The 19,462-nt window shown below is 43.0% G+C and overlaps 1 pseudogene; it reads left to right on the forward strand.

The window, feature by feature from the left end:
* Positions 1 to 3,564: 3,564 nt before the first annotated feature.
* LOC139039408 (elongation factor 2-like) lies at positions 3,565 to 6,400 on the forward strand (annotated as a pseudogene).
* The last annotated feature ends 13,062 nt before the right edge of the window (positions 6,401 to 19,462 follow it).

The raw sequence follows: 19,462 nt of genomic DNA on the forward strand, positions 1-19,462 counted from the left end.
ATTGAGTTGGTGATGCCATCCAACCATCTCATCCTCTGTTGCCCCTTTCTCCTGCTCTCAATCTTCCCCAGATCAGGGTCTTTTTCAATGAGTCAACTCTTCACATCATTTGGCCAAAGCATTGGAGCTTTGGCTTTAGTATCAGTCCTTCCAGTGAACATTCAGAGTTGATTTACTCTAGGATTGACTGGTTTTGTCAGGGGAAACACACTGACTGAAGCCACCCACCCTGGCCAAGCACCACAGTAACCATTTGCATGAGTTCTTTTATGATAGGAGGTCCTGGTAAGGAACATGGAACTAATAAGCCACCACCAACTGGAAGGGTTCAGGAAAGGTCAAAAGGTGACACCAAGTGTCCAACCACCTCCCAGAATCCTTCTCTCTGGCATCCATCTTGGCTGAGCAATGCACGAACCACCAGGAAGGACTCTGAGTCAGAAGGACTGGCCAAAGACAACCCAGAAACTAATCCCACCACCATAAAACCTGAGACTGTGAACCACGTGGCAGAGCAGTTCTCCTGGGTTCCCTTACCCTCCTGCTCTCCGCCCAGGCACCCCTTCCCAATAAAATCTCTTGCTTTGTCTGTACATGTGTCTCCTCAGACAATTCATTTCCAAGTGTTAGACAAGAGCCCACTTTCTCCCACTCTTGGCAACAGTTTAATCTCCTTGCAGTCCAACGGCCTCTCAAGAGTCTTCTCCAGCACCACAATTCAAAAACATCAATTCTTTGGCACTCAGCCTTCTTTATGGTTCAAATCTCACATCCATACAAGACTACTGGAAAAACCACAGCTTTGACTATATAGACCTTTGACAGCAAAGTGATGGCTCTGCTCTTTAATATGCTAAGTTTGTCATAACTTTCCTTCCAAGGAGCAAGTATCTTTTAATTTCAAAGCTGCAGTCACCATCCACAGTGATTGGAGCCCAGGTGGTCCTAGAGAATCCCTAAATACCCCTAGGTTCCTCTCCTTTAAGACTTATTCCCCTAAATATCTACTAAACTACCTCCACTTTCCCAGTGAACAGTTAAGACTCTATTCACATTTTACAGTGATCCTCTGGAGGAGTTTTTGCATTCTTGGCTGACTATCAGTCATTTCACTTACTGGGCATCAAGCTAGTCCCATTTGTTCCCCACTAAGTACTTAAGAAGCTCTGGCCTTTGGGGGTTAACTTCCCAACATTCTGTTCAGAGATTGTGTCAGTGGTGTTTATAAGTTTTCATCTCACCTATGTTGTGGGGACCACACTTGCAATGAACCTTGGATGCTGGACTTCGATGATCTTTGTGTTTCAGTCTTGGGGGCCTATTTTTAAAAAACAGTGATGTTGTCAGGAAAAAAAAAAAAAAAAAAGATGGGGCAACTTTGGGGGCAATATTCTTCATGCAGCCAGGACTCATCCTTACTGGTCCGTATAGCTATGGTTTTTCCAGTAGTCATGTATGAATGTGAGAGTTCGACCCTAAAGAAGGCTGAGTGCCAAAGAACTGATTCCTTCAAACTATGGTACTGGAAAAGACTCTTGGGAGGCCCTTGGACAGCCAGGAGATCAAACCAGTCAGTCCTAAAGGAAATCAACCCTGAATATTCATTGGAAGGACTGATACTAAAGCTGAAGCTCTAATACTTCGGCCACCTAATGCAAAGAGCTGACTCACTGGAAAAGACCCTGATGCTAGGAAAGATTGAAGGCAAAAGGAGAAGAGGGTGGCAGAGAATGAGATGGTTAGATAGCATCACCGACTTCATGGATATGAACATGAGCAAACAGGAGATACTGGAGGACAGGGAAGCCTGGTGCACTGCAGTTCATGGAGTCAGAGGGAGTCGGACACAACTTAGAGACTGAACAACAACAACAGCATCACTGGAAAAGAACTTTCTAGAGACTCTACATGAAGGTCAAAGTTAATTTTCTAAGTTGTCAATCTCAGCTTTTTGTCCTTAAATAAGGACTATTACCCATGGCCAATAGCACTGAAATTCATTCTGCTCTCTTTTTCTCTTTTGTTCTTTCCTGTTTTCTTGGTCAAATAAATAAATAGATTTAAAAACCAGCCCCTCTGTCTTTCTTCCTGGACAGCAAGATGACACTCACTGCCTTACTTTAGGACCTAAACTGCCACCTACCATCTTCCTATACATCCAAAGTATAGGTAATGACTGATTTTCTTTTTGAGAAATTTCTAACATCAATTGGTTAATAGCTATAGACTTGTGCATCCTACCCACCCCACCATGCTCCATGACACAACTCTGGTGTCTAATGCATATTAAATAAAGGACTTTCTATTCCTTGATATCCAAATTGGGAACCAAAGCCTCAACTGAAATGCTGTTGCACAGTGTTAGGTTATAAATGTCACTGACACAATTTCAAGTCACCTGTCAACATTCAGCTGCTTCAGTTTCACAATGTTGCCCTGCAGAGGGCCAGAAACCAAAAGCAGATGCTTCAGCCTCTTAGAAAAATGACTGCAAAATGATCACAGAACGAGAAATTTAAAAGTGTGTTTCAAATTTCTAAATAAAAATCTCCTGACACACAATAGGGACAGTTTATTGTTCCTGGTGAATTAACAGTGAATTTGATAGCAGGACTGTTTCTGCAACCTCTCATATTTCCTATTCTCACTTTTTCCTCAGGTTCCCTCTGCAAATAAAAATTTCAGAGATTTCCGAAAGTCCAAGCCAGTCCAGACAACCCAACAAACTTTTAATCTCCTGTAGAACTTAGCATCTGTACTATTCATTGACTACATAAAATGCTTCAGGGTACAGAGAAACTTTAAGATTATTCACCTGTATTCTCATCTGATACTGGCATCTTCCCTGCCACCCCACTCAGAGACCAACCACTCCTGAAGAAGAGGAATTGACTTCTTCCTTAATACTTTATTATAATTAATCTCTTTACTATAAAAACATATACACACAGTAGAAAATTAAGGGGGGATAAAAGAGAAAGATAATAAAAATAAATTCTCCTCATAATCACTCTTCTCAGAAAAAAAAAATTGGTCACTAAAAAGTATTAGTGTTATTCCATTATAATAATAATTACTTATATAAATATATATTATAGGGCTGTAATAAACATTGTTTTGGCTAAATCTTTGTGTGTGTCCATGAATAGTTTTTAAGATAGAATCTTAGAATTAATCAATTAAAATTTTAAGATGTCTAACAATAATAATCACAACTATACCATTAATATTAATAACACATGTTTGTAGAGCATACTATGAGGTACTCTGAAACATACTTCATATTCACAACAATCTTAGGAGGTAAATATTGTATCACCCACACTTTTAAAATAAAGAAACTTAGCGTTGAAAATTTACTTGAGTTCTCTCAAAAAGTATACTAAAATAACAACAAATGAGGGTTTTAAACCCTCATCTATGTCCACATAAACCCAAGTCTATGTCCACAAATCATGCTCTTTCCATTACACACATAAATGAGGAACCCCTCACTGTGCTACAATAAGTAAATCACTAGTGTTTTTACTGAAACAACACAAGTTAAGTGAAACAAAGGATGCCATGTTGGGAAAAGCCAAAAAGTCCTTAAATTCAATCCTCATCAGATATGTGAGTCATCTCACAAGGAACACTTAAAGGGAAGTCGCTCAGTCGTGTCCGACTCTTTGCAACCCCATGGACGAATGTAGCCCACCCATGCTCCTCCATCCACGGGATTCTCCAGGCAAGAATACTGGAGAAGGTTGCCATTTCCTTCTCTAGGGGATCTTGCCAACCCAGGCACCGAACCCAGGCATCAAATTGCAGGCAGACGCTTTAACCTCTGAGCCACTAGGGAAGCCCAATCTTTATTTATTTACCTTTAAAGACAATAAAGCATCTTTCTAGGTATTTCACCTTTAGACTACTCCAAGAATTACAAATAGAGGAAAACAACAGAATGGGAAAGACTAGAGATCTCTTCAAGAAAATTAGAGATACCAAGGGAACATTTCATGCAAAGATAGGCTCAATAAAGGACAGAAATGGTATGGACCTAACAGAAGCAGAAGATATTAAGAAGAGGTGGCAAGAATACAAAGAAGAACTGTACAAAAAAGATCTTCATGACCCAGATAATCACGATGGTGTGATCACTCACCTAGAGCCAGACATCCTGGAATGTAAAGTCAGGTGGGCCTCAGGAAGCATCACTACAAACAAAGCTACTGGAGGTGATGGAATTCTAGTTGAGCTATTTCAAATCCTAAAAGACGATGCTGTGAAAGTGCTGCACTCAATATGCCAGCAAATTTGGAAAACTCAGCAGTGGCCACAGGACTGGAAAAGATCAGTTTTCATTCCAATCCCAAAGAAAGGCAATCCCAAAGAATGCTCAAACTACCGCACAATTGCACTCACCTCACACGCTAGTAAAGTAATGCTCAAAATTCTCCAAGCCAGGCTTCAGCAATACATGAACCATGAACTTCCAGATGTTCAAGCTGGTTTTAGAAAAGGAAGAAGAACCAGAGATCAAATTGCCAACATCCGCTGGGTCATCGAAAAAGCAAGAGAGTTCCAGAAAAACATCTATTTCTGCTTTATTGACTATGCCAAAGCCTTTGACTCTGTGGATCACATAAACTGTGGAAAATTCTGAAAGAGATGGGAATACCAGACCACCTGACCCACCTCTTGAGAAACTTATATGCAGGTCAGGAAGCAACAGTTAGAATTGGACATGGACCAACAGACTGGTTCCAGATAGGAAAAGGAGAATGTCAAGGCTGTATATTGTCACTCTGCTTATTTAAATTATATGCAGAGTACATCATGAGAAACACTGGGCTGGATGAAGCACAAGCTGGAATCAAGATTGCCGGGAGAAATATCAATAACCTCAGATATGCAGATGACACCACCCTTATGGCAGAAAGTGAAGAGGAACTAAAAAGCCTCTTGATGAAAGTGAAAGAGGAGAGTGAAAAAGTTGGCTTAAAGCTCAACATTCAGAAAACTAAGATCATGGCATCTGGCCCCATCACTTCATGGCAAATAGATGGGGAAAGAGTGGAAACAGTGTCAGACTTAATTTTTCTGGGCTCCAAAATCACTGTGGATGGTGACTGCAGCCATGAAATTAAAAGAATTGATGCTTTTGAACTGTGGTGTTGGAGAAGACTCTTGAGAGTCCCTTGGACTGCAAGGAGAGCCAACCAGTCCATCCTAAAGGAGATCAGTCCTGGGTGTTCATTGGAAGGACTGATGCTGAAGCTGAAACTCTAACACTTGAGCCACCTCATGCGAATAGTTGTCTCATTGGAAAAGACCCTGATGCTGGGAGGGATTGGGGGCAGGAGGAGAAGGGGACAACAGAGGATGAGATGACTGGATGGCATCACCGACTCGATGGACATGAGTTTGAGTAAACTCCGGAAGTTTGTGATGGACAGGGAGGCCTGGCGTGCTGCGATTCATGGGGTTGCAAAGAGTTGGACACAATTGAGTGACTGAACTGAACTGAACTTAAGAATTAGAAAATTCATTTTAATTCTGAACTGAAAATTATTTCCTTTTAGTCACCAATCACTAGTCTAGATCTAAACTACAAAGCCACAATGACATTATCTCTCTGCCCTGTGATGTGACAACCCTTTGTAAGTGTCATTTAATCCCCATGCTGTACTCAGGTCTTTTTCAAACCCATGGTTTCTTTAACTTTTCTTCCTACCTTAGACCATGGAGTGTTCTACCCACTGGGAAGACTTCTGCTGACTATGATCTAGGCTGTGTATTTTTCAAGGCCAGGCATCAGCTGAGACACCAAGAGAGCCATCAAGCGACCGGCCATCAATCTGTCTAGCATTATGTAAAGTTCATCAGGGACGTGCCCTGGGAGAACACTGTAGGTCTGATGGCTATGGGCCAGTTCCTGGTAAAGACAGGAACCGTCAGCATCTTTGAGCATGCTTACAACATGCAGGTGATGAAGTTCAGCGTGAACCCCATTGTTAAGAGTTCCCACAGAAGCCAAGAACTGGCCGACCTGCCCAAGCCAGTGGAGGGGCTGAAGAGGGCAGCTAAGCCAGAGTGCATGGTGCAACTCATCACTGAGGAATCAGGGGATCGCTTCATCAACGGGGTGATGAGCTGCACCTATTGATCTGCCTGAAGGACCGAGAGAAGAACCTCACTGGCATTTCCACCAGGACATCCTAGCCGGTCGTGTAGCACCGCGAGACCATCAGCGAGGAGTCCCTCCGTGCTGTGCCCGTCCAAAGCTCCCAACAAGCAGAGCCGGCTGGACACAAAAGCGTGGCTCCTCCCCAACTCCATAGCCAAGGATGCTGACAAGAGGTGTCTGCCCTTCAGGAGCCCAAGTAGCAGGTCTCAATCTGGCGGAAAGTGTGAGTGAGGCAATGCTGAGGCCCCCGGTTTGGGCTCTCGAGCGCAAGTCACCCAGTACTACCTCAGTGACACCCATCAGGACAGCAGGGCAGCCGGCCATCAAGTGGCGGAGCTGTGAGGAGCATTCGCGGAGCTGTGAGGAGCACTCGTGGGGCGCCTGCTTCCACGTCCCCAGTCTGAGGCTGCACACGGATCCATACAGGGCTTCCCACACCCGGCGCTGCCTCAGCGCTGCATGCTGACCGCCTGCTCCGGGCCGTGGAGTCCATTCACCTGTTGAGAGTCAGTGTCCGCAACAAGGGCCTAGTGGCATCCAACTGTGCTGCACAGGAAGCGGGGCCACGTCTTCGAGGAGTCCGAGGTGGCCGGCACCCCCGTTCGACGAGAAGTCACATCGACAAGTCCTTTGGCTTCACCGCCGACCTGAGGGCCCACACAGACAGCTAAGCCTTCCCCTTCCTGGCACCTCCAGATCCTGCCCGCAGACCCCTTCGACCACACCAGCTGCCCCAGCAGGTCGTGGGGGAGACGTGCAGGCACAAACGCCTGAAGGGAGGCGTTCCAGTCCCAGACAACTTCCAGGACAGATGTCAGTGGCCTCCTGTAGCGGCTCAGCCCCCGGGCACAGACGCAAGCCCTGGATCTCCTCAAGACCCCTCACAAGATTGTCCAGACCTAAGATGCCCCGCCTGCAGGGTTTCTGGGGTCCACTTGGTACCACCCTCATCATAAATGCACCAGCTAGTGTGCTTAGAAACTCAGTCGTGTCTGAGTCTTTGCCACCACATGGACTGTAGCCCACCAGGCTCCTCTGTCCATGGAACTCTCCAGGCAAGAATATTGGAATGGGTTGCCAACATCCTACTCCAGGGAATCTTCCTGACCCGGGAATTCTCCACTGGGAGGAGGATTCTTTACCACTGAGCCACCTGGGAAGCCCACTCATCATGAACATTTGATGCCATTTCTTTCCACATCTGGTTCAAGATTTCAGAGCAACAGAAATGCCTTTGCAGAAAGTACTTACTTGGCCAGTGGAGGTGGAAGAAAGGAGGTGACACCTGCTGCAGCCAGCACAGTAGGTAGGGATCGAAAGTGGTCGCCGCGCACTTGGGGAAAAGAAACTAGAGACAGAATTAAAGTTTTAAAGATGGGATCAGGGGACTCAAGACCTCTTGGGTCAAGACCCCTGTTCCTCAGAGCCGCATCACTTTTATTTAGTGTCTTGGCAAGCAGAGAGTATCTGCTTGCAAGCAGAGAGTTAGTGTCCCTGATCACATTTCCCATTTTATTGATTACTTTAAATTATCTTTGTTATTTTCTTGTACAAGGGCTATCACCTAGCTGGAGGTCATAAACCTGCATGCTGCTGCTGCTGCTGCTAAGTCGCTTCAGTCGTGTCTGACTCTGTGCGACCCCATAGACGGCAGCCCACCAGGCTCCCCCGTCACTGGGATTCTCCAGGCAAGAACACTGGAGTGGGTTGCCATTTCCTTCTCCAAGGCATGAAAGTGAAAAGTGAAAGTGAAGTCGCTCAGTCACGTCCAACTCTTAGCGACCCCATGGACTGCAGCCTACCAGGCTCCTCTATCCATAGGATTTCCCAGGCAAGAGTACTGGAGTGGGTTGCCATTGCCTTCTCCGCATAAACCTGCATATGCCTTGGGAAAACATCTTAGTGTGTGCACAAGCAGCATTCTGAACTTGCGCTAACCTGGCGTTCCAAGGTCCGCACTATGTTTTCCCTTAGCTTAACAGGGCATGACAACCCCAACTGATCAACCGATGTACTTTTATGTGGGTTATGCTGTATTGCTATATTTTGCTTTTATTCTTTTCCCATGGTGATTTTCTCATGGCTTAGCCAGAGCAACAGGCGGCTGACTATTAACCCCTGCAGACACTCAACACTTTTTCTTTCTCATTTCTTCAGAGGAAAACTCAAATTCTCCCACCCCAAGAAATTTTAAATAAACATGCTGAGGTTTATTTGGGTAAGTGGCCTGTTGTCGATTTTCTCCTAGACAGGAGGAAATAACAAGTGGTTAGACATTCTCCTTGAAATTAGAAGGCAGGAAATTTTGTGCCGCGTCACCATGAGCATCTTCAGCTGTAATAGTGTCAACGGAATAATAAATTCGATATGGTGGTGACAAAAAAAAAATCTGTGGTTGAAAAATACATAAATATGCAATGTGGCATGGTAAGTGAAACTACTGACAGGTACCAAAAGTTCTGAGATAGTACAGAGAAGGGAGTGGTTAACTCTGTGGGGGTGAAGGAGTCATTCATTCCTTCATTTCATAAACATTTCCTGAATACATATTACATGCTGCAATGAGCACAAACCTGGATAAATACATTTTACAGCAAAGGGGAAAAGAAACATTTCAGGCGGAGGAGACCATATACAAGTATAGATGCCTGAAAGATCATGGTGGGTTTGAAGAACTGTAAGACATTCAAAATTGTGGAGAATAAAATTTTGCAGGAGAGAAGCAGCAGATGAAGCCGAAGTATGCAATAATTCATACTATGCATTGAGTGCAATACTTCATAATATGCATGCGTGCATGCTCAGTGGTGTCCTACTCTTTGCAATGGACTGTAGTGCACCAGGCTCCTCTGTCCATGGGTTTCTCCAGGCAAGAATACTGGAGCAGGTTGCCATTTCCTCCTCCAGGGAATCTTCCCAACCCAGGGATTGAACCTATGTCTCCACATCTCCTGCATTGCAGGCAGATTCTTTACCACTGAACCACCAGGAAAGCCCCCATAATTTGTGTAGGATGCAGTAATTCATATTATGTGCAGTAAACAGCATAAGTAAATTTGTGAAGGTTCAAATCCCTGACAGAGTTTGTGGCTATTAAGTAAAAGTCTGAAACTGCTAGGAGCCTGTGACCCTCTTGGGAGGGTGGGGCGGCAGTCAGATGAGATAGGGAATCACCTTACTCCCCTCAGGCTGGTTGTGGCCCTTCCCTACCCAGGAATCCATCGTGGGACACAACAGATGCCACCAGATGTAGCATGCCTGCCTCTCCTTCTACTTTCTCACCTTCCCTGAACTCTACTGGAAGAAGATTTCAATCATTCTTTTCCTGAAAGATTCATGTACGGCCCAAAGAAGTAGAGAGTTAAGGGCTGAAACAGAAATTGTGGCATTTAAAAAAAAAAAAAAAAAGCTAAGATTCTGTTTAATTCTCAGAAGAGGAGTAAGTCATCCATGTTTGATAACTGTTAGAATCCCCATGAGGCTTCTTACCTTCCTAACCTTTCTCTGTTTCCTTATCTTCTAGTCATCTCCTCTTCTATTTGGGCCCTAGTCTTCTGTATCTCATCTTCCCCTTTCTATCACTCCCTACAATTCCTGCCGGGAGGTAGAGTCCAAGTGCTAGCCAGCTGTTGAGCCTGGAATAGCAACCTCTGGTTTCAGCTAGATGCCAATGGAGGATTTCTCTGATACCCTTCTGTAAAATCCTTCTATAGGGTGCATTCTCCTGTGAAGGGACATTCGATAAGGGTGCCTCACCGCTCACAGATCTGCCTCCAGATTGCCTTTTGATGTTCCCTAAAAGCAAAGAGAAGGAAGAAAGTTCTTCCTTCCAGAGATTACCTTGTCTAGTCCATATAAGGAGTGTGTTCTCTTGTTGATGTAGCTTTAACCCTGCTTCTTTTGAATTAGTAACACTAGACCTCTGTCCAGGCCTGATTTTCCACGTTAACTGAAGGCTTTCCACATTAACTGAAAAATCACTCTACCTGGGTCACCTAAGACAATGGGACTATACTCAAAGAGTTTGTTCCTTATTGTCAGGTTTGTTTCTGATAAAAGTCTAGGAGGGGTGTGTGTGTGTTGAGTAGGGCAGAGTACAATGGGGTATTCACGTTTTCCAGCAGTTATGTAAATGTTTACTTGAAATTTGAAAAATTATCGCATTTTCTCCATCTCCATTGAGGACAGAAAAATCAGAAAGAGGATTGCCTTGTCAAGAGATTCAGTAAACCACTTAGCCTCAGGAAACACACAATCCAATACCTGGAGGCTATCATTATTCTTACAAAAGGTGCATCACCTTACGATCTCTAGGTAACTTGCCTCCTCCATGTCTTAGCTGGGGTTTGTGGTCCCTCTTAGGAAAGGGGCATTGAAGCCAGTTACCTCCCAGTGCAGCCCAGAACTAAGATTCTAATGGGAGGACACAGTTTCTGTTTTGTTTTGTTTTTAATCCGGTCCTAGACTTTAATGTTTTCTTTTACTACCTAGATCACCCCATCCCAGATGCAACATCCTTTCAAAGTATTGAAGCTAAAGCAGGAAGGACACACTGTTTACACTCTTTTGCTTCTAGATGAATTAATCATTTATTTCTGTTGTCTTCATCAGAGGAATCACCTCAAAGCAGCCCCACTCTCTGAGTCAGTTCTACTGGGGTTCATGGTGACAAGTGGAAATAAGAATAAGGTAAGTCTCTGGCTAGAGTGAAATAACTGAAATAACTTCTTCATGTCACTGAGAGGCAGATTGGGCCTCAGGTTAGATATTTACAGCTGGCCTCCAGGTTTATATTTCTTGGAGCAAGAAAAAGGTGGGTTTCAGACTAGACACTTAAAACTAGCCTCCTGTTTGCATTTCCTGAAACAGAAGGTAGGTGGGTTCTAGGTTAGATATTTAGAACCAGCACCCATTTTGCTCTTTGAAATGTAAGTAACAACTGAAACAGCCTAAATAGCCAGGCTTTGTCTCCTGCGGACACCTTAAGATAACAGTCATGGCAGGAACAGAGAGGGGCTGAACCTTGAGATCAAAAGGTCATATATTTCCCATCCTTGGGACAAGGAAGACATTTCACATGTACAGAAAGGCTCCTTGGAGGTCAAAAGGAGGGGGCACCACCCCATAATAGGTCATGCTCCTATGTGATCCCTTAGGCCTCTGGGCTGGACTCCATCTTGGAAAAAGATGCACATGCATGTTGGGGAGGGTCCTAAGGTGGGTTGCTGCTGCTGCTGCTCCTGCTAAGTCACTTCTTAGCAGCCCACCAGGCTCCGCTGTCCCTGGGATTCTCCAGGCAAGAACACTGGAGTGGGTTGCCACTTCCTTCTCCAATGCATGAAAGTGAAAAGTGAAACGGAAGTCACTCAGTTGTGTCCAAGTCTTAGCGACCCCATGGACTGCAGCCTACCAGGCTCCTCTGTCCATGGGATTTTCCAGGCAAGAGTACTGAAATGGGGTGCCATTGCCTTCTCCGTAGGGTGGGTTAGGTATGGAAAAAGAAACCAGACATTTGGCTAGAGGCAAACAAAGACCTGGAAGAGATCTGCCCTATATAAATGATTTAACTGCCTCTTTACTCCTACTCATTAGGAGGGACGCTCACAAGCTTTTCCTCACAGTATGCATCTCTACCTTACTTCTATCCTAACTAAACAAACTGTTTCTCTGTGTGCTCCATCACTTGCTGTTCTCCTGTCTCTAAGAATAAATTCTGTACCTGCATTTACAGTTTCTGCCTTTATGAGAAATGCATTTTTTAAAGGGGGCAAAGATCCAGGGGAAAATAGCTTCTAGTCTCCCTCCCTTGTTGGTCTGGTGGCTAGGATTCCTGGCTTTCATCCAGACTACCCAGGTTCAATTCTTGGGCAGGGAATTAACATCTCGCTTCCTGCCACTGCTCACTGCTTCCTCTCCAAGATCAACTGTTCTTCCTGGTTCACTGCTTCTGCTTTAGTCCCTAAACAGTGGAGCTTAATTTGGTTTTGTTTGTTTGTTTTTTAAGTGAAGGAGTTTTCCTTAATCCAACAATCTCACTTTGGGGGATTTGACAGAAATAATAAAATAATGGTGTGTGTACACTATTTATAGGATCAAATTTTAAAAGTACATTTTTTTCTTTCTAATTATTTAGCTGGTGACTATGGGCACATATTTATCCTCTTAGATTAGAAAGGAAAGTTAATGTGGAATATGACTTTTGTTTTAATTGTGAGGCTAGCATGGCGTGATCAGGGGAGTAATAAAACATTTCATGATGACATTATTGACCCAGTGGATTATTGTTCCTTGTCTAAGTTGGTCATTCATAACAGGCTAATATGTACAAGAACTGGCATCATTAAATATCGGATATTGTGTAAGTCTTTGTTTCCTTTGGACAAGGAAGAAATTTCTTTGGTCAATAATTCAGCACCTCAGGAAAGTAGTTTCAAAACCATACGGTCATACTGCCAGCTTCCAGCACCTTCATGTTCCGAGCACATGCAAGTCAGGCGGGCAGAGATTTATTAAGCAAATATTATGTGCCAGGCTGAGTGCTAGTAAGATATGGGGCAATGAAAATAAACAAGACATGGCTAAACTCTCAAGTTACTCAGTCCGTTTAGGTGGAGATAGGGAGAAACATAAATGAGGAGGATAATGTTGGTGATGATGACTTTTGGTGTGATGCACTTTTATGAAGAGAAGATCATCACTGGTCACAAGACCTGCAGAAATAAAGGTGTGGGAATAAATGGATGAGCCTGTGAACATTTGGTATTATCAGGGTAGGAAGTCCAAGATAAGGAGAGGCAGTTGATGCAACTGGGAAAACTAGTTCTGCTAATCACAGAAGACCTTACATGGTTTCATGGAATTTGGATGGTTTCCCCCTGCCCCGCCCCTGTAGTTCCAATACTTTGGCCACCTGATGCAAAGAGCCAACTCATTAGAAAAGACCCTGATTCTGGGAAAGATTGAAGGCAGAAGGAGAAGGGGACAACAGAGGATGAGATGGTTGGATGGCATCACCGATGCAGTGGACATGAGTCTGAGCAAGCTCAGGGAGATGGTGAAGGACAGGGAAGCCTGGTGTGCTGCAGTCCATGGGGTCACAAAGAGTTGGACATAACTGAGCAACAACAACAAGGCAATGAGAAGCCATGAAAAGGCTCTTTAAAAGGGAGTGATATGTTCAGATTTGCATTTAAGTTATATGACTTCAGTCTCAGATAGGTATATATGCAAAGGCAGAGAGTCCAGGCAAGCAACAAAATAATAGTCTCTGTGAGAGATGGTGGGCCCTCCATGTGGGCAGTGATACAGACATGAAAGGAAGGATAACTTTGAGAGCAATTTAGGCTAAAATAGATTAGATTAAGTAATTGATTAGATAGGAGAATGAATTAGAACATAAGATGACTCATATCTGAGTGGCTGAAGATAAATAATAGAAGACAACAAGTACATTAGAAGAAGGAAGATAAGTTTAGTTTTAGAAAAGTCTAAAATGACTATAAGGTATATAAAAAGGGGTGTCTTGTAAGCAGTTGACTATATAAATATGGGACTCAAGAGAGAAGTCAGGGCAGGAGCTATCAACTTGGAAATCATGGAATGCACTTGTCTGGCTGGATCTAGGAGTCATATTCCTTATGGGCCAGGCACTGCACTTAACACTGGGTATACAGTAGATGCACAAAATAATTCTTGGTTCTTGTCCTCATAGAGTTAACTATTTAGTGGTGGAGACAGACATTAATCAAAAAAGTGAAGCTACTACAAAGTAGTATAAGAGAGGGACTTGATTTTTAAATGGGAGTCATGGAAGTTCTAAGGAAATAACATATGGGGTAAAGTCTTGACCCAATGGAAAAGTAATAGACCAAGGATAGAAACCCAGGTAACACCAAAATGTAGAGATTGGGAAGGGAGAACTGAAAAGGAGAAAAAGGCAGAAATATAGGTGAAAAAATAGAAACAACTATTGTCATGCAAGACAAGGAAGGAGAAAATTTCAAGAGAGAATGTTCCAACAATTTAAAATTGTTAAATTTAGCACAGAAGGCAGGCAACATAGGGCTAAAATGACCCCTTGATTACAAGTATGGAGGTCTTAATGATATTGACAAGCAAATCACTGTAGAGTTTAGAAGTCAGCTTTTAGTGAGTTGAGGAGTGAATGAGAAGTAACAAACCGTTAAGGGGAGGAGAGCACAGTAGTTAGAGTGGAGCCTAAATCAAATAAGTGGTTGATTATAAGATCAGAGAAACTTTAACAGTAGGTTGACATCATAAGAAAGAAGAATCGGGGTCTGAGAGTAAATGGAAAGGCTGGGATCAAAAGAACAAGCAGAAGGAATAGCTTCGATTTGGAGGAAAGCACTCTATCTTTTTGGCTTCCCCGGTGCTAGAGCCAGTAGACACTGCCTGCATTGCAGAAGACCACCTGCAATGCCAGGAGACACGGGTTCAAGCCCTGGTGTGGGAAGATCCCCTGGACAATGAAATGGCAACCCATGCTATTACTCTTGCCTGGAACATTCCATTGACAGAGGATCCTGGTGGGCTATAGTCCATGGGGTCACAAGAGTCAGACATGACTTAGCAACTAAACCACCACCACTCTATTCTTTCGGATTGGCAAAGAGAGGGAAAGGTGCATATGGATGTGGGTGTGTTTATAGAAAGAGACCTATGATGTTGAACAGTTCGTTACCAAAGGAGTCACTATTGTAGTTTATGAAAGAGTCAGCTTCTCTGCTGAGAATGAGGGGCCTGAGAAGAGTATAAGTCAGCAGCCATTCCTGAGGGGAAAGGGAAAGAAAATGACAGGGGACAAGAAAAAGAGTTGAGCTGCTGTGCTCACCTTGACTTTGCAGAGGAGTCAACCCATCTGAAGATGTGGTTTTTCTCCAACCTATCATTTGACAATCTGGATACACAAGGAATGTCATATTGCAGATTTCAAGATTAAGTTTTGCCTGGTGGCTGTGGCAAAACAGCCAGCTGTAGAAGAATTAAAAGACTGAATGGAATTGTAGCTTAGGTCATCAACCATGTGGGCCAAGTCAAGGAAGGAAACAAGTGAGGCTAGAGGGGGGATGACTGGAATAAGAGGCTGAGATTTAAGAAGCTGGGGCCACTAGAAGGCTGAAGAACAAGAGTTTTAAGAAAGGAAATGCATTCCCCTGAAATCAGGAACAAGACAAGGGTGCCCACTCTCACCACTACTATTCAACATAGTTTTGGAAGTGTTGGCCACAGCAATCAGGGCAGAAAAAGAAGTAAAAGGAATCCAGATAGGAAAAGAAGAAGTGAAACTCTCGCTGTTTGCAGATGACATGATCCTCTACATAGAAAACCCTAAAGACTCTACCAGAAAATTACTAGAGCTAATCAACGAATACAGTCAAGTTGCAGGATATAAAATTAACACACAGAAATCCCTTGCATTCCTATACACTAACAATGAGAAAACAGAAAGAGAAATTAAGGAAATAATACCATTCACCATTGCAACAAAAAGAATAAAATACTTAGGAGTATATCTACCTAAAGAAACAAAAGACCTATACATAGAAAACTATAAAACACTGATGAAAGAAATCAAAGAGGACACAAGCAGATGGAGAAATATACCGTGTTCATGGATTGGAAGAATCAATATTGTCAAAATGGCTATACTACCCAAAGTAATCTATAGATTCAATGCAATCCCTATCAAACTACCAACAGTATTTTTCACAGAACTAGAACAAATAATTTCACAATTTGTATGGAAATACAAAAAACCTCGAATAGCCAAAGTAATCCTGAGAAAGAAGAATGGAACTGGAGGAATCAACCTGCCTGACTTCAGACTCTACTACAAAGCCACAGTCATCAAGACAGTATGGTACTGGCACAAAGACAGAAATATAGATCAATGGAACAGAATAGAAAGCCCAGAGATAAGTCCACGAACCTATGGTCACCTTATCTTCGACAAAGGAGGCAAGGATATACAATGGAAAAAAGATAACCTCTTTAACAAGTGGTGCTGGGAAAACTGGTCAACCACCTGTAAAAGAATGAAACTAGAACACTTTCTAACACCATACACAAAAATAAACTCAAAATGGATTAAAGATCTAAATGTAAGACCAGAAACTATCAAACTCCTAGAGGAGAACATAGGCAAAACACTCTCCGACATAAATCACAGCAGGATCCTCTATGACCCACATCCCAGAATTTCAGAAATAAAAGCAAAAATAAACAAATGGGACCTAATGAAACTTAAAAGCTTTTGTACAACAAAGGAAACTATAAGCAAGGTGAAAAGACAGCCCTCAGATTGGGAGAAAATAATAGCAAACGAAGCAACAGACAAAGGATTAATCTCAAAAATATACAAGCAACTCCTCCAGCTCAACTCCAGAAAAATAAATGACCCAATCAAAAAATGGGCCAAAGAACTCAACAGACATTTCTCCAAGGAAGACATACAGATGGCTAACAAACACATGAAAAGATGCTCAACATCACTCATTATCAGAGAAATGCAAATCAAAACCACAATGAGGTACCATTATACGCCAGTCAGGATGGCTGCTATCCAAAAGTCTACAAGCAATAAATGCTGGAGAGGGTGTGGAGAAAAGGGAACCCTCTTACACTGTTGGTGGGAATGCAAATTAGTACAGCCACTATGGAAAACAGTGTGGAGATTTCTTAAAAAGCTGGAAATAGAACTGCCGTATGACCCAGCAATCCCACTTCTGGGCATACACACCAAGGAAACCAGATCTGAAAGAGACACATGCACCCGAATGTTCATCGCAGCACTGTTTATAATAGCCAGGACATGGAAGCAACCCAGATGCCCATCAGCAGACGAATGGATGAGGAAGCTGTGGTACATATACACCATGGAATATTACTCAGCCATTAAAAAGAATTCATTTGAATCAGTTCTATTGAGATGGATGAAACTGGAGCCCATTATATAGAGCGAAGTAAGCCAGAAAGATAAAGACCATTACAGTATACTAACACATATATATGGACTTTAGAAAGATGGTAACGATAACCCTATATGCAAAACAGAAAAAGAGACTCAGATGTATGGAACAGACTTGTGGACTCTGGGAGAAGGCGAGGGTGGGATGTTTCAGGAGAACAGCATTGAAACATGTATATTATCTAGGGTGAAACGGATAACCAGCCCAGGTTGGCTACATGAGACAAGTGCTCGGGCCTGGTGCACTGGGAAGACCCAGAGAGATCGGGTGGAGAGGGAGGTGGGAGGGGGGACTGGGATGGGGAGTACATGTAAATCCATGGCTAATTCGTATCAATGTATAACAAAAACTACTGTAATGATGTAAAGTAATTAGCCTCCAACTAATAAAAATTAAAAAAAAAAAAAGAAAGGAAATGCATGATATTGGGAAGGATTTGGGATTTGGTCTGAGAGTGGTTATAAAGTATTTCTGATGTGGAATGGTTCCAAGCCAAAGATGGAGGTAACTCCAGTAACATGGGGTTTACTGGAGTTGGGGCTAAAAAACTGAGGCTCAGGTGTTGGATAGTTCATCTACAGGGTCATTTGAACACATGGAATATCAGCAGATAACAGGAACGGGTGGAGACAGAAGGACAGTGAACCAGTTAAGAGTGGCTGGGAGGCTGGTATTTTTCAGTGATCAGAGGAGTAGAAGAGGTACAATCTAGTGGCAGGACCCTTAAAAGAGCAGAGATTTTTACTGATTGATGTAGGAAGAGTTTGAAGCAGGCTTCTAGGGCTGCCATAACAAAGTACCACAGAGTGGGTAGCTTAAAACAACAGAAATTTATTTTTACACAGTTCTAGAGGCTTGAAGTCCACAAGTCAGGTGTCCTTGGGGTTGGTTCCTTCTAGAGGCTCTGAAAGAGAATGTCTTTTATACTGCTCTCCTAGCTTCTGGTTGCCACTGGCAATCCTTGGTATTTCTTGGCTGACAGACGCATCACTCCAGTCTCTGCCTCCATCATCTGTGGCATTCTCTCCTCTTGTATCTTCACAACATCTTCTTCTAAGGACATCAGACCTATTGGGTTCAGCGCCCTTCCTACCCCAGTATGACCCCATCTACTCTTAACTAATGCAACAGCCCGGTTTCCAACTCAGGTGGCATTCTGAGGTACTAGAGGTTGGGACTTGAGCATATCTTTTAGAGTGACACAATTCAACACTTGGACAATTGGAAAAGGCCATTCCTATCACAAGAAGAACATGATCAGAGGATAAACAGAACAATGCACATCTTTGTGTGTCTGTTCTGGGTGTGGTGTTTAGCAGGCAGTAGCATCTCAGGTTGGAGCCAACTTTCACTTAAAAAAATGAGAAAGAAGGAAATCAGAGGGGGTTCCAGTGAGCACTGGGGAGAAGTGTAGGGCCCAAGCAAGCACCAAGAAGGAAGAGAATAAGGACAACAAAAGAGATGACTGGTCAGGGGCTTTATTGATGGGGTAATGATTGAGGAGGCCAGAGATACGCCTAGGGATTGGCTGTCCTGTGGCCCCAGAAGTAACTCCAGAGCTCATGTCTGCACGTGGCTGTATAGAGACGGGCTTTTGCACTGAAGGAGGGAGTGTATTAAAGCCAGCTTAGAGACCCCAGAGGAACTTGCTTTAGAAAGGTCTGGGTGATAACTAGCCTGCATAATAATAAAAACATACCTCTAACGGTGAGGAGAGTATAGCGGCCAAAACCCCAGGTTTGGCATTGGACAACCCAGGATGACACTAGGCTTCTGTCACTTAACAATCACTTTACTTCTCTGGGCCTCAGTTTCCACCTCTGTAAAATGGGGCCATCCTATCTCCTAAATCCATTGTGGGAATTACCTCTGCTAATGTCTGTATGGCATCTAGAGCATGGTTTCACATGAAGTAAATGCTCAATAAATAGCAGTCACTTATTATAACTTTTTATTTTGCAGTAATTGTACAAGGAATTCTTGTGTATCTTTTAAATAAATTCACCAAATTCTGCTTACATTTTCCATTTTTTCTCTGTTATACATGCATGTCCCTCTGTATAGACACATTACTATTTATATCTCTTTCTATTTCTACTTATATCTCTATCTGTAATTTTCCTTCCCTAAACCTTTGAGAGTAAGTTTGGAGACACTGTGCCCCTTTAGTAAATAATCCAGCATGTATTTCATAAGTACAAGAGTGTCCTCTTATAACCACACTGTGATTATCAAAACCAGGAAATCTGACCTGATACAATACTATTATCAACAATCTATATTCTTTTCAAGACTTTTATTTCTT

The sequence above is a fragment of the Odocoileus virginianus genome, chromosome 18 (assembly GCF_023699985.2).
Source record: "Odocoileus virginianus isolate 20LAN1187 ecotype Illinois chromosome 18, Ovbor_1.2, whole genome shotgun sequence".
Taxonomy (NCBI): domain Eukaryota; kingdom Metazoa; phylum Chordata; class Mammalia; order Artiodactyla; family Cervidae; genus Odocoileus; species Odocoileus virginianus.